Raw genomic sequence first — 13,813 nt, 5'->3', positions numbered from 1 at the left:
TAGCTTAAGACTATTGATTCTTCCCCTGACTTTGGCACCGCACTGGAATGGCTCCCAGTCCAGAATCAAGAAGGGAAGAAAAAGAGAATTGAAAAGACACGAAGGAAGGGAGAGAGAGAAAGAGAGATTACCGACAAAACACTACTTGAAAACCAACGTTGTCAGTCCAATCATTGTCACTCGATTTAAAATGGCACAATTTACAATTCATAATATAGTCTATTTTAACTGTGAAATATACAGGTTTTGAAAGATTTTATTGCAAAAATGCATGCTATGAAATAGATGTTTCTTTTTTCCCTACGTTTTAACCTTTGAAGGTAGCTTTACTTTAAATTATATGAAGTTGTAATTATCAGCCACATCCAATTAAAAATGCTAAGCCAGCTTCATCTTGAAAAAGAGACACTGACAATATCTAAATATATATATATATGTGTGTGTATATATATATATATATATATATATGATAAATTAGTTATTGTCGAAGCTATGTCCTCTCATTGTGCTTATACAACAGTGTCATCTAGTGGACATTGGTCAGGCAGGTTGTAGCCAAGATTCCTAAAGGAGCTTGTTTAAAATGAGATAGTATTAAATGAAAATATGCTTTGTCTTTTTCAATTTCCTGAAACTGAGGCAATTTAAATAATTATTTCTAATCTAGGCTATCATTTTGATTCATTTTTTTTCCAGAATAGTACAGGAACTGAAAACTTTTTATGCCTACAGAAAGAAAAAATAATTTTAAAATAATTTTTCTTTTTTTAAGATAGCAAAGAACAAAAGAAAATAGCTAAATTACAGTAAAAGGTAGATGTCAGTATATGTATAGCAATTAGGAGGAGGAATCTGAAGCTGAAAGATTATTGGGCAGTATTTCAGCCTTTAAATCTAAATGAATAGTGGCTTACAAACAAAATGACAAAACAAAGGCAATATATGGGGATTCTGTTGTCTTATTTCCAAAGCTTTGCCATTTTCCTAGTATCTTTTTTGCACATTTAAATAGAAAATATATCTCTTTTAAAACAGAGCTTTTCAAAAGCTCATCATTTAAAAAAAAAAAAGCATAAAATGGCCATTCATTCTGAGTTAAATTTCTGTTTTATCAAAGCCACTTGGCTTTAATTTTTCTCTAAATCAAATCCTGGAAGTACGTAATGGGCACTGTAATACACTCCATAATTTTGCTGATTCCCCGTATTTTTTATTTAAAAATATGGAAAAACTGCATAGTCTAAAAAACATCCAAAAGTTAGGCCTTTCAGCATTTCATCAGCATAAATATGGACAGTCATTTTTTTAAACCACAATACAGGATCGTGAATTTTTTTATTGCTTAAGCAACTATTAGCACCCCCTTGCCCATCCCCTTGCCCTCTGTTTTGATACCACTAAGGTAGGATGCTGTTGTAAAGCTTTTTTGTTGCAGAGAAAGAGAAGGAAAAGGCATATTTAAGGCTGTTAAGTATAAAGTTTCTGTTTTTCAAGTCTCTAATTCTAGTTTCCTATTTCAGTTCCTGTAAATGAATGGTTTACGCCAATTTGGTATCTTTGATTGCATAATATTATTTGGCTTGAAAATGTTAAAGTGATACTGTAAGAACAAATTTATCACTCTTTGATTGGACACAGTATATTTTTTTCCTGTCTGCTGGGATTAAATGCCTCACCTGATACAGTATGGCAGCTGCCTTACAGAACTATGGCACAATGCTATATTGGTATGTTGTACTTGAAACTTCTTGCCTGAATGCTCCTCTACATTAGTAAGAAAATACCTAATTGTTAAGGTAATTTGCCAGTTGGACATAAAGTAAGCATTTAGCAAATTGACTATTTATTTGAAACAGACTATTTTTTCTTCGGTAAACGGAAGACTCAGCCCTGCCCTAATACTATTTGGTTTTACCTTTAGCTTTTACCCATATAATGCAAACAAACTAATTAAAAATTTTCATCTGTCTTCTGGATGTAATTTTTATTGAATATTAATTCAAATTAGGAGGCTGTTGGTACTTAACACTGATGGGTTCATAATTCTCATGTAAAATTCACTAATTCCCTGTAGTGTAAAACCCATCCTAACTAAGCAGAGATGTCCTATTATAAAACATATTTGCAGGGTATGTGTATTTGAAATGTTGCTTTAAAATTACAGTTCTTTTAAATTAATGTAGTAGAAATGTGCAAATTATTTGGGCCTTTCAGAGAGAAAGAAAATCTAGAATTTTGATGTCACCAGCAGAAGATAGATTCTTTTCAAATATGCACAGTTTTTTATTTTGCAGAGTAAGTGAGTACTTTGTACTCACTCAAAATTAAATTTGCAAGTCATAGAACTGAACCGAGAGCTGACAGGCAAGGCCCAGGTTTGGTATTTTCAGCTGAATCTTATCCTATCCATCAATATTTATTGAGTACCTACCAAAGACTATGAAAGACACGTGGGCAGAATAGAAAATAGGATATATGTTCTATGACCTTCCCAAACCTTACAATTCAGTTGCAGAGATAAAACATACATAAATGAGAAATTAAATGGCAATGCAAGATTTAAATAACAGTTCAATTCGATAATAGACATGTCACGGAGAGGTTCATGCTCATTTATCACATAAATAGTCCAGGAATTGAGAAAATCCCCTTCCTACAGAAGCAGGAGATTTTGTGATAAATCCTGAAGAACAGATTACTAATAAAGGTCTTTGTAGGGCAAATGTACAATTAAGAGAAAGTAAAAGGTACCTGTGACTTCACCATCCATTCCTCCTTTTGTTTTCCACGGGAATTTTAGTAATGAGTAGAAACCAACTTTTCACTGTAGATGAATGGAATTTATTCAATTTCTATGAAAATATCAACTTTCTCAGGAAAATCAGTCTCAAAATCTACCCCTCTTGTAAGTACTACTCAGCAGATAAGGAACACAATCGGTTGGTTTGCATTCATAAGTGGTAAGTGACGTCCCTGACACCTTAACAGGACCTTGATGACTGAGCAACCAGAAATCTGATGAACTTGAAAGCAGGCATCCTGATCTAGTTTTGAGTCATAGATTCCTTGGAAAATCAGATCAGTACCAGGAACACTTTCTGAAAAAAAGGAGACAAGGAGACATCCTCATAAAATATTGTTCTGCTGCTCAAATTACTTCTTCCTGGTGTTGTTTTATTCCTGAAATACTAATACATACCTGATGATGCTTTCTTCTACTACAATTGGATAATGGATAAATAAATTTTGAAAAGTGAACAACTCTGAAAAAGAAAGTGAATGACTCTGTATTATTCTATCTCAATTACCTAATATTATGTAGATTTTTATATTATTTTTAGTAATTCACCTACTCCTTGAAGATCTCATAATTTAATTGTATATGTAAAACACTAATACAGTATCTTATTAAAAAACTAATTTTTATATCATTACATCATTGGCTCTTGGTCCAAGATATATGATACAATTTCTTTTTCCATCTGCACTGACCATGACTATTTTGATTCATAAGACAGACTGATTTGATTTTATAAATAAATTTTCCCAAGTGTAATTGCTGTCATCTAATCTATACTCTCAAATAGTGCACATTTTCCTACAGTGAAAGTTACTGTATACTTTACCAGAAACTTCTGTTTTAGGTAGATGTAATAGAAACTAAGAACAGATAATATGTACTTCTGAGAAGGAATTAAAGAAATCAAAGATATCAAGAAACACCAACTCTGCATTTTTCTAAATCAAATTGTGAATTTAGAATCTGCAGTTGTTGGAGGACAGAGTGTAGAACATTTAGAAAACCTCACCAGGGGTTGTTGGGAAATTCAGTCATTCATTTATGCTTTCAATTCATCCATTCCTTCAATCGTTTATTAATGAATATGCATTGATTAGTACTAGATCTTTACTAGGGCTACAAGTTTATCTCAAGGAGATGAAAGACAAATAAGAAACACATGAGTCAATATCTAGATTTAAGTTAACTCAGTTGCTACATTTTGTACAGCAGAGGAAGTGTACAGAGCAAGGATTCTCTCACCTCTCCCTGCCTTTCTGGAACACCCCAATCTTGACCTATTTTAATAATGTTGCTGTGAGCCTAGACAGGTCCACAACTACTGATCATTCCCCAGAGTTCAAATTAAAATCTCTAATAACTCATTGGTTCATATTTTTTTAATAACAGTTTTGGTTTCACTTCAGTTTGTAGAAGTAATATTGATGTATAAAATTGGAAAATTATAGATGGATTTAAGAAAAAACTTCATGTTGGGACACCTGGGTGCTCAATTGTTAAGCTTCCAACTTTGTCTCAGGTCATGATCTCGTGGTTCATGAGTGCAGTCCCTGCATCAGGCTCTCTGCTGTCAGTGCAGAGCCCACTTCGGATCCTCTGTCCCCCTCTCTCTCTGCACCTGCCCTTGGCCTTGCACTCATCTCTCTCAAAAATAAATAAACATTTTAAAAAAAGAATAAAATTCATGTTGATACACTCAAACAAGAAAGAAGAATCCCTGGATGTATTTTCTTTCTTTCTTTAGTGTGTGTGTGTGTGTGTGTGTGTGTGTGTGTGTGTGTGTGTGTGTGTTCCTTTCTCTAAAACTATATAAATATATAGTTTTTGTTTTTCCATAATTGAGACTATACCGCAAAGTAACTTTATTTTTAACACATCCTTCAAATGAACCTAAGAACTAGTGTTTATATGACTTGGGGCTTAGAGAAAGCAATCCTCCCTAAGGCAGTCCTGGGACAGACTATCCAAAAAGGCACAGAGGAAGCACTTTCTCTTATATGCTGAGGGAACATCCATTTCCAAGACTCAAGGGAGAAGAGGTTTGTTCACTTTGTGCCATTAAGTTAATGTCGTCATATTATGTTACTTGAGTGCTTGAGCTCAACTGCATATGGTTCTTTTCTTATTATGCCCTGGGGACGCTCATCCTAAGGCCCTGTTCCCATCCTGACCAGACTTCTTCTCTACCATGACTCTGGGAACCTGAGTCCTTTGGAGTTTTGACGGGATTCAGCCTGTTGATTTTTTGAAACCAAAATAAATGCACAGTTATGGCCAAATTCTACTGTTCTTGGAACATTATGCAATAATAGTATGGCCTCTGAACATTCTACTTTATGTGAGAGAGCAGTTTTTCTCCAATACTAGTTAGAGTTTCTTGAGAAGAGAATTTTTGTTAAGGGAATTGTTTTGGTTACAGTGAGAGGAAAGATAAACAAATGGCTTCCTGAGCTGATACCAGAGTAAAGACAGGAATGGCAAACTATTGAAGCAAGTAACCCGTAAAGGAAAGCATTGCCTAATGAGACCCAGCCCAAAGTACTGTGTAAGGCTCTGGGTGATGAGATACTTTAATTTAGGAGATTAAACTGATTCTAAGGCAGACAACTGTTTAATAGAGTGGGGACCCCTCTGTTTCCAAGAAAGAGGATTTGACAAAAGGCATTACTTTTTCATCGAAGCATAAAGAAGGCATTTCTGAAAAATAGTGTATCATATTCATGAGTTTACACTCCTAGTCCCCAATGGCTATTCTGCCTCTCAGAGACTATCGACCCACCTTGCTTATTATCTCTGTAACCTAGAAGACTTTTTACGTGCAAGCTCAACACCAGGCAATCCCACAGAAAATTACTCCCTAGCAGCATTCTTCTAGCATTGTATAACTTCTCATCCATATGAAAGGGTAGTTTTAAAACTCAGCCATGATGCATTTTTCTGGTCACCAATTACCATGGTAGTTCCTCCAAAGAAAAACCCGAGGGTGTTTTGCCATCCTGCCCATTGCCAGCTTTTCTCCTTGAACCCGTCTTTAATATGATCTAAGAGGCTTCTATCAGAGAGAAGATTACAGAGATCTACATCTATCCATGAGATAAACTTATCACAATAATGGAGATGTAAATAGCTTTCTTTCCACCAACCTGAAAGAAATGTATTGTTAAAATCATGCGTTTTTCAGAACCTCAGTAGTGATTCCACACTTTGTATGAAGCCAGATGAGAGATTCCTTTTTTAAGACTCTGCTGTCACTCAGAGCTTATTTACCATCTACTGTGTCCATAGGTATTTGGTTATGTGTTACCTCCTCCACGAGATAAGCTTCTGGAATCTCAAGATTATGTCTTCTCCACCTTTGTAACTCTGCAGAATTAAGAGTAGATGCTTTTTTTTATGTAGTCATAATGCATGCATTGTGTAAGCAGTAAGTTTTAAATGTAGCAAACATTCCAATTATTAAAAACAGACAAAAGCTGGGGCACCTGGGTGGCTTAATCAGTTAAGCGTCCGACTTCAGCTCAGGTCGTGATCTCACGGCTTGTGGGTTCAGCCCCGCACTGAGTTCTGTGCTGACAGCTCAGAGCCTAGAGCCTGCTTTAGATTCTGTGTCTACTTCCCTCTCTGCCACTCCCCCACTTGTGCTCTGTCTCTCTCTCTCAAAAATAAAATAAACATTAAAAAAAAAAACTTTAAAAATACAGGCAAAAGCTTATCTATGCTTTGAGAAGTCTGGAATGTGGTTAATTTCACAAGAGATCTATGGACAAAAGAAGAAATAAGGGGCTTTGGAGAGCTGGTGGTAATGTATTTTTGACCGGGGAGCTACTTATACAACTAGTGTGTTCAGTTGAGCTGTAAACTTATGTGCATTTTTTTAATTGTATTTCAATAAAGTCAAAAAATATATATGCCAAGTGTTATAGATAGGACTTAACAATTGTTTTTCCTTTTTTTAGTTAATATTTTAATGATGATATCTTTCAAAAGAACATGGTAACTTTGGTGGGTGACTGGATAGAGGAGGTGTATTTGGTAAATTTTATAATGAAATTAAATGCTTATTTAGTTATGTAAATAAATTTCACTCAGATGCTCTCCAGAGTGTCTACTTTAGTACCCCTGATGAAGAACACATTCAACTAATTATAGATACATATATATAGATATGGGTGTATACACAAACCACATACACACGACTTCAGAATGTTATCACAATTTTTATCAATTGGATTAATAATTACATATGTAAAGTAGTCATTTTGAGTGAAATGTTGGCTTCTTAAGATTATGTGATTAGTCAGTAGGTCAAGAAAATTGTAGTGAAATACATTAATCTGGCTCCCTTTTGAGAATGTATTTATTTACTTATTCAACAAATATTTATTATACCATGCTGGGAGATAGAGATACAAAGATAAGTAAAACATGGCACCTTCCCAAAAATTCAAAGTCTGCTGGGGAAGACAGGCATATAAATACATAATTTCAATGGGATGTAGTTAAGTCTAATAAATGAAGCATATACAAGGTATTTGTAGTGTAAAGGAATACATTATTTTTCTCTAAAGGGCAACAAAAATGCTTAGTAGAATATGAGCCTCTTGAACCAGGTGTTAAAATGTAAGAGTAAGAGAATATCAGATGGATTAAAGATTTGCAGAGAAAGAAGTCATTCCAAGCAGAGATAAAAGCAAGAGAAAAAAAAAAAACCTCATAGTCCATTTTATCAGAAGCTACTGGATGAATGGTGGAAAGGGCCAAGGCTTTAGGCAATGCTTAAGGACTTGAGGAGCTATAATCTCACAACTTTTAAAATCTCTCCCCCCATCCATACCTCTCTCTCTCTCTCTCTCTCTCTCTCTCTCTCTCTTACTCATTCTAGCTCTCTATTCCATCTTTCATCTACTTAATCTGACTCTCCAACTGGAATCTTCTTTGCACATAAATTGTGCCTGCTTATCTGAAATGTTTATACATCACACCCACACCTGGGCATCTTTTTTTTTTAAGTTTTATTTATTTTATTTTGAGAGAGAGAGAGAGAGAGAGAGAGAGAGAGAATGAGCAAGGGAGGGGCAGAGAGAGAGAGAGAGAGAGAGAATCTCAAACAGGCTCCGAACTGTGAGCACAGAGCTCACAGGGCTCGAACCCCCAAACCGCATGACGGTGACCTGAGCCCAAATCAACAGTTGGATGCTCAACCAACTCAGCCACCCAGGCACCCCCATACCTGGGCACCTTAATGACCTACATCCTCTCCAGATTAGATACATGAAAATAGTTTTGCAATAAATCATACCTCTGAAAAAACTCAGTAGTAGTGGCAACTTCAATTCATATCCCAGTTCTCATCTCTAGCTATTCAAGTACATCCATAGAACATCACAAAAGCACATAAAAAAGACCACCTGAATGGTGTTCTTTTTGTTATTAACTATTACTCATATGTATTTCAAATACCTTTTGGTGTCCTTACAGCAAAAGTCACCACCTCAAAAGTTTATACAGGCCAGGTAAGCAGCATATATAAACAGACATAAGAAAGACAAGGTACAAGCTTTATGATGAATGACAGTTGTCACTGAACTTCAGTGTCAGGGAGAGAGTAGGGGTGGGGAATATTAAAAACTAGAGACTGCAGACCACTCTTAAAGCAGACACTTTCTATGAGCTCCAGCCAATTATTGCCAACTAGGAATATGAATTCTGTGTTCACAGATATTTGGATTTTTTAAAGAGAAAATTCAAATTTTGTGTGAAATCTCTCAATTTTTAAATGTGGTCATTGAATAAAATGTTCAAAACCACATTGGGTGGGTCAAATTAAACATGTCTGAGGGTCTTACCAGCCATTGTGCCACTAGTTCATATCTTCTGTCTTACAGGTAAATACACTACGTTCACTTCTAATTGGTTCACTTCTAAACCCCTACTTTATTTGTTGACTGTGTTCTCCCAGTAACTGATAAATTCTTCAGAGGCAGGAACTGGTGTCTTAGAAGTCTTTTGGTGCTAACGGCATATGGTAAAATCTCCATAAATTATTACTGTTGAATTAAAACTGCAAAGTGAATTTTTAAGGCACAAGATACATCACATGACACATCACCTCCTTAGCCTTACTTGATTGGTTGTATTTTCTACCTTGGAAAAGGATGTTTTCACAGTAATGTAAAAATTCAGTTTTTCCTACTCATTAGTAAATTGCCTAGGAATCCCCTCCCCCATCAGATTGTGGCACAGTTCGTTCAGTTTAATACCACATAAGATCTTGGTTCTGCATTCAAATTCTTGATGTCCTTTTTTCTAGATGGTTGACCTAAGCCATTACATTTTCGCTCTAAATCTCCTTTTCTTCATGTGCAAAATGGAGTTGATAATAAATCTACCTCAGAGGGTTGTTTGTGAAGAGTTTAAGTGATAATTAATCAGAAAAAAAGTGCTGGAGACAATGCCTGTAATGAGATTCTGAGGTTGTTGTTGTAAACAGTTGGATTGATTATAACCCCTGAAAAGAAGGTCTATCTGGAAAGAAATGACATCAGGTGAATTAATAAATCTCCCTCTCCATCAGAGATATCGCACGGATTCATTCACTGTCGATGCTTGGATTTAAATGACATTTTAACATATCAAACCTCTGCTAAAAACTAAAAATAATAATAATAAAGAAACAATACAACCACCACGACCTAACAACAAAACAGATCTTCATTCTTTCAGAAGCCAAGGCTTCTGTTTCCTCTTTCAGTTTAATCTGAGCATCCTTCACCTTGTAATTTTGCTCATAACCTTGGCCTTGCCAATGTGACACCTAAGCGAAAAAGAAATACACCCCAGGGTTTCAGTGAAATCTCAGAATGACACCTCCTAAGCCAACCCTCTGACTACATTAGGGTGGCATTACAATGTGACGATATTCTCTCTTTTGGGGAAGGACAGATGAGAAAGCTCCATCTTCTCGGCCTCACGTTTGTCTTCACAGCCACCACACCTTTTCATACGATTCTTTTTAGAATGTAATGACAGAGTGAAGCCAACAGAGAAAAGTTCCAACGAATGGAATTGCCATAGCAACACCCTACATTTTCTCATCAGGTTTGGTCTTGTGTGGATCATCACATTAAAGCTTGTTTTTCAGCTTGGTGAAAGCCATGGCTGTAATCTTCCGTGTGAAAATCTCTTCGGCCCATCCAGAAGTTAAAAATAGAAGACAATAATTTGAATTATTTTGTGAACATAAAAATCTGGAATTGCAGCTCTCCCACAAATGGAATTAACTCCTAGAACGCAGACATTTGGGGCCACTTAAATATCCCCCTACAGTTTCAAATTGGATTCAGTACTTGTCATCATGACTTATTATTTGTTGAGTGCTGACCAAATACATGGTTCCTCCTTTCTGAGCAAAACAAAGGGTACGGTACTCATCTCATTCAAGGGACAAAATACAGAAGCATAACACTGAAGAAGAATCTGTAGGAAGGCTGTGTATGAGAGAGAAGGGGGATGGAGAAAGAGAGATTGAGATTTGTTTTCCTAATAGCTAGAAAATTAGTGTATCTTAGCTCTTCTGTAGCCAATAAAGCATTATGTTTAAAAAGCTTTGCATTTGAGAGTTCTGCTCCGTGATGACTTCACAGACTTAGAACAACAACGACAACAAATTAAGAATTCTCGGAAAAGTAACTACATTAAGTGGTTTTTAAAACAATGTTCTTCCAGGATTGCAAACTAGTCTTTGTTGGGAAGCCTGATTTTTCACTTCAACTGTGAAGGTCAGGACATCTGAAATGTAGGGAATATGAAAAGTAGCAATACTTTTTCAAAGTGTCATCTGTAGTAGTTCTAAAAATCAGATGAATTCTCAGAGAAACGAATCACACATTCTTAATTTACCCCAATAAGTTGTCTGTCATGTGAACATTTTACATGTTACAATTTAAGGATATATACAGTTATTACTTACAAAAACCTAACCCATAATAAAAAATATTGAAAATATACTGTGCCATTTTTTGTAGCAATGTGATATTATAAAGTCATCATCATTGTCAAGGAGTATAAACTTGAACTACAAATATTAATTCAAGGACTAATTAAATTATAATTATAGAATTGCTATCTAGAATTTACAGTATTAGTAAGAAAAAAAAAGATGAACCTGTAGATATGCAACATTAGGTTGTTTTTTAAAATAAAAAAGAGATTGAAAAACCAAACTACTTCCCAGTACATAAAAATATATGTACTATTAAAGTTGATCATTTTCAAAAACAGATATCCATGAAATTCATTTAGTATCAGTAAGACTTTGGAGTAAAGACTTTCCTTTGTTTTATGCAAGGAAACAGAGCAATTATTATTACATTTTAAACATTCCTTCTCCGGAACTGAAACAGACATAGTCATGCAATTGACATATTTTCACAGCCGTTGGCAATGATACATGCAATTTTAATCATGGATATTAATTCTCTTCTTTAAACCTCTAGCCCATTCCTCTAACTACTCTATTACTTCACCCTGGTATTTATTTCACTGCCACAAGCAGTGATGCATGGAAATTAAACTATAGATATTCATTATTTTCCTGCTTTTGCCTCAGTGCATAAAATTTTCACTTGTATGTTGTTAAGAGGTAAAAATTTCATCATAGGTTTACCATCATGTGATCTCGGCCTGTGGTGATTAAATGTTATGAGGGTTTGGCATAAAGATATCAACCAGTAAGGATGAGCTACAGTAACTGGTGACAGGGAAGATGACAGCTGTGAAATAACCTATGATCTTAAGGAAAAGTCAGCATTATACACTATAACCCTAACTATCACTTTCCAAGCTAAAGTTCCCCAATGAAAAGACCAGAAATTCAATTGTTTTCAAATGACATATTGGGTTACAATATTTTTGTCAGCAATTACTTTGTCACAAAATCGTTTCTTCTTTTTTTTCTCCTGTAGAGTTAGTGATGGGGACGCTGGCTTTTCCCAAAATAACCTTTAATTATAGTTTTTGATCTTGACATTCTTGAAAAATGCCCTACTGGCTAGTCTTCTGTAAGTACCATCTGTAAGTTTTGATCATAAACTAACTGGTCCTAGAATCTGCCTGGCAAAAAGCATTACGAGACAATTTGGAAAAAGTCAGGCATAGTCAATTTTCACAGTCTTGAAACTTGAAATGATTTCTTCCAGCTTCAGGAGAAAAAAATTTTTTTCTGGCATGAAATTCTGTGTTAGAATTTTTAAACAGAAATAGAGAGGAAAGCTGGAATATAGGAAAAACAACAAAAAAGATACAGTAGAAATCTGAATATACTAGAAATCGTATTTGACAAGAAAATAAGAATTTGCAAGTTTATTTTCACAGTTAAACCTAATTATGTACACCTAAAATGTGATGAATTTATATTTCTGAAGCATGCATCTAAAATGAAAACAATTTTTTATAATATAATATCAGTAATTATTAAGGGAAAGTACATAACATCTTTGAATCAATTAGTGCCTTAATAAACATCTAAAAGATGGTTTCAACCAAGAAGAAAACCAAAGGAGGGTTGAAAAATCATGTGCATGCTTCTCTATGCTAGATGGTGCTAACTTGCCTTTACCTGGTCGTTGGTTAGTGTTGTTAGAAATAATAGCATTGCACATACACCTTAATAGTGAGACATTTAAGACCTTTAATCTTTGAATAATTGCATGACTAATTGAGAATTTGACAAAAAGTTCTTCCTGCAAAGATGGGCTGGCCTCTGTCATAAGTGGTATTTATAGGTAAGGTGCTATTTGTGTTAAACTGTGTCATTTGCCTTCATTGTTTATTCTGTCAACTATAGATTCCTTGAAGTATGGGGTCTGTTATGAAGTATTCTTTAAATACCAAAACTTCTTTATGAAATAAAAACCCATCCCCGGGGCACTTGGGTGGCTCGATCAGTTGAGTGTCTGACTTTGGCTCAGGTCATGATCTCATGGTTCAGGGGTTCGAGCCCCACATCTGGCTCTCTGCTGTCAGTGAAGAGCCTGCCCCTCCCCTGCTTGTTCTGTCTCCCTTTCTCTCTCTCAAAAAATAAATAAATATTAAGAAAATTTCAAAAAAAAAAAAAAAACACCCCCCAAAGAATCCTGGGGTTTATATCTGTACCAATCCAGAGAACAATTCACATTTACATTTTTCTACAGGGTCAAAAGTCTTGTGGAAGGTTTACCTTTCACATCCTAGCTAGTCATGGAATTAGCATGGCTTGATATTTGATAATAGTTCACACTTGTATTTACCAGAAAACCATGTCCATGTTCATTACAAATAATTTTAGGAGAAGTAGTTTATGGGTCACATTATCTTCTGACCTCAGTTTCCTAATGACTCCAGTATATCTTTCTGGAAATGGACAGAGTGCTGTGATTATAGCCCCTCTTTCAAATGTGAGTTTTATCTCTAGTTGCCATTAAGCTTGCTAATTTAAAGAGATGGAAAAAAATGCACCTTTGTTCTCTCATACTTTTTTCCCCAGTTTTATTGGGAAGTGATTGACAAACATCCCCGTATAAGTTTAAGGCATACAGCATGCTAGTTTGATTTACATATATTGTGGAATGATTACCACAATAGGTTTGCTAACATCCATATTCTTGTATAGCTACAGTAAAAAGAAAAAGGGGGGAAAAATTCCTCCTTATGATGGAAACCCATAGGATTTACCCCCTTAACAACTCGCCTACACATACTCACTTTATCTTTTTCTTTGTGTGAACATATGTCAGCATAAAAACCTTTGCTTTATATTGAAATAATATTATGCTATACTAACGTTAATAATGATTGTGCTTGTGTGTGCTAACTTGAGAGCCTACCACCTGTCAGCTACAGGACGAGGTGGCTGCTGCTGCTGCTGCTTCTTCTCTTCCTTCTCCTTCTCCTTTGCTCTTTTTCTTCTTCATCGTTGTCCTTACAGGTGTTGTTTATTGAATGCTTACCTGGGAGTGTACTCCACATGTGCTATCT

General features: G+C 35.3%; 1 protein-coding gene and 1 long non-coding RNA gene across 2 annotated transcripts in view; one reads left to right on the top strand and one right to left on the bottom strand.

The window, feature by feature from the left end:
- Positions 1-13,813, top strand: part of LOC132670902 (uncharacterized) — a 500,514-nt gene that overhangs the window by 436,430 nt on the left and 50,271 nt on the right. The gene's annotated exons all lie outside the window — the stretch shown is intronic.
- Positions 2,819-9,978, bottom strand: LOC144617075 (uncharacterized). The gene is made up of 4 exons (XR_013557093.2): positions 9,708-9,978; positions 5,944-6,163; positions 3,200-3,263; positions 2,819-3,098 (listed from the first exon to the last, which is right to left on the bottom strand). It is a non-coding gene; the product is annotated as an uncharacterized LOC144617075 (long non-coding RNA).

Source organism: Panthera onca, chromosome C1 (genome assembly GCF_046562875.1).
Source record: "Panthera onca isolate mPanOnc1 chromosome C1, mPanOnc1 haplotype 2, whole genome shotgun sequence".
Taxonomy (NCBI): Eukaryota; Metazoa; Chordata; class Mammalia; order Carnivora; family Felidae; genus Panthera; species Panthera onca.
Note: the sequence above shows the minus strand (reverse complement) of the source record. Positions and strands in the feature narration are given on the sequence as shown.